Source organism: Budorcas taxicolor, chromosome 1, assembly GCF_023091745.1.
Source record: "Budorcas taxicolor isolate Tak-1 chromosome 1, Takin1.1, whole genome shotgun sequence".
Taxonomy (NCBI): domain Eukaryota; kingdom Metazoa; phylum Chordata; class Mammalia; order Artiodactyla; family Bovidae; genus Budorcas; species Budorcas taxicolor.
This window is the reverse complement of record NC_068910.1, coordinates 124,929,226-124,931,672: the sequence shown is the minus strand read 5'-3', so window position 1 is coordinate 124,931,672 and position 2,447 is coordinate 124,929,226.

The window sequence follows — 2,447 nt, the reverse complement described above, 5'->3', positions numbered from 1 at the left end:
CTCCCTCCCTCCCTCTCTCTCCCTCACACACACCAGGGCAGTTAGCAGCAACTGTAAGGTCCACAGCTATTGCTCGCCGCACATGCTCGCTGCCCCCCTCTGGCTCTCACTCTCCTCTTGCCTCTCTTCCTCTTTTCTCACCTCCCCACCCACCCTCTGCCTATCTCTCTTTTTCTTCCCTGTCTCTGGATCTCTTTCTCAGAATTGTTCACTAGCTTTTAATGACTAATCACTTCCCCCAGCCCCCACCCCCATTCTAGACAGTCACCCCCCTCCCAGTCCCCTGCCAGCCTCATGAATATTTAAACGTCTCCAATCTGGACCCAATTACCCACCGACTTTCCCACTGCATTGAGAGGATGGTGCGGTGGGGGCATAGAAGGGTATTCCAGCTTGTTCAAGAGATTTTATGGAATATGTTTTAGAGAAGAGGAGCTTGAGGAATGCTAATATTTCTTTACTAATTCTTTTCTCTTCCCAATACTGTAAAAGCAAAGAACTGGTATTCTGAAAGAGTAGTCAGACCTATACAATACGTTATATATGCTATTTAGATTTTATGCACAGTTAATCATTGTGAGGGTTAAGTTCTCCCCCCAAAACGAAACATGTGAATATCCTACCCTGTAGAAACTGTGCTCAGTACTCATATAACTTAAATACATGTGTTTTTAAATTTATGTTCTACATAAATTTAGACATGCACAAACATATCTCATACATGCTCCAAAAGCCTTGAAAACCCCACATAAATGTACTGCATTTTAAACATTCTAAGCACTCAAGTTCAGAAGTAATAACTAATGTTTAGGGTTTAGCATTCATATATAAAAATCACATGGTGGTTTTTTTTTCTTAATGTACATACACCTGTTTGAAAATTAGAGTTTCTTCTAATTTTACCGAAAAAACTGAGCTATCTGTGTAATATGAATAGTGTCTATTGACTGAAGTAAAAACACAATGTGAGAGCTCTGAGTTTCCATTTTACTTTTTCCATTTTACAAAACTGGGAATTTGTTAAGGACTATAGCCTGGGAGGCAGGCTCTCAGAGAGTTCTGAGGAGCTGCTGAGGTAAGTGGGAAGGTCGGCACACAGGAGATCTTGGTGACATATGCTTGGTCCATCTTGGTATAAGATTACTGCTAGACACAAGGAAAAGATATCTTGATTAATGGTTTTAGTGCTTTTATCTTGGTTAATGGTTTTAGAGCTTTTCTAAGAATGGAAAGGTACAAAAATCCATGTTCTTAAAAAATTTTTCCTAAACATATCCATCAGAAGGCCAATTCTGCCAGTTTTCTCAGAGCACAGAGTGCTTCATTCCTGATCTCCACCCTGAACTTTCAGGGTATATTAAAGGTCAGTGACAGCAGGGCTAATGACGTAACCCTTACAGAGTTAGTTAGTGACATTCTTTGTTTGGCAAGCCCAGAATGATAGTTTACAGTTTGGACAAGAAGAATAAAAGTAAATTCATCTGTCATGAGAAGAGAAAATCTATCATGAAGGCTATTTCTTCAATTTCATTTATGGTTTTTCATAATTTGGGTGGAGGAAAATATGACTTTAAAGAAAGCATACATGACATAGATTTTAGATATATATAGTGCTGTGTGATCTTGGGAATGTTACTGAATCTCTCTGCAGTTAGTTTTCTTTATATATATATGTATGTGTGTGTGTGTGTGTGTGTGTGTGTGTGTGTGCGCGCGTGTGTGTTTGGCTGTGCCAGCTCAGAGTTGCAGCACGTGGAATCTTCACTCTTCCTTGTGGCATGCGGGATCTTTAGCTGCAGCTTGGGGAATCTAGTTCCCTGACCAGGGATTGAACCCTGGCCTCTTGCATTGGGAGCTCAGAGTCTTAGCCATTGGGCCACTAGGGAAGTCCCTGCACCTAGTTTTCCAATCAGTAAAATGGGGATAATAATGTCAACCTTGTCAGCATGTTGTGAGGACCAAATAATATAATTCACGCAAAGCACAATAAAGTCATTCTCAGTATATAGTAGCTTTACCTCAAACACTGTACTTTTCTGAAATTTTGGTGATGTTTTCAAGTAAATATCTTGAAGAACTTTTCGGACTCTTTCTTGTTGTTCATTAGTGATGATAAACATTCCCAATTAAAGTAATTAAAGTATTATTCGCTCAGTCGTGTCCAGCTCTGCGATCCCGTCCGTGGAATTTTTGAGGCAAGAATATTGGATGGGTTGCCACTCCCTTCTCCACGGGATCTTCCCAACCCAGGGATCCAACCCAGGTCTCCTGTACTGTAGGCAGCTTCTTTACCATCTGAGCTACCAGGGAAACCCAATTAAATAGTTCATATTCTTTCTAGTCCATCCCAGACATGAGTCCATCAACCAGACAACTTATTATCATACTTATTATCAAGATCACTAGGCTTAATAGGTGCTCAGTACATTTTGACAAAATTCAAAGTA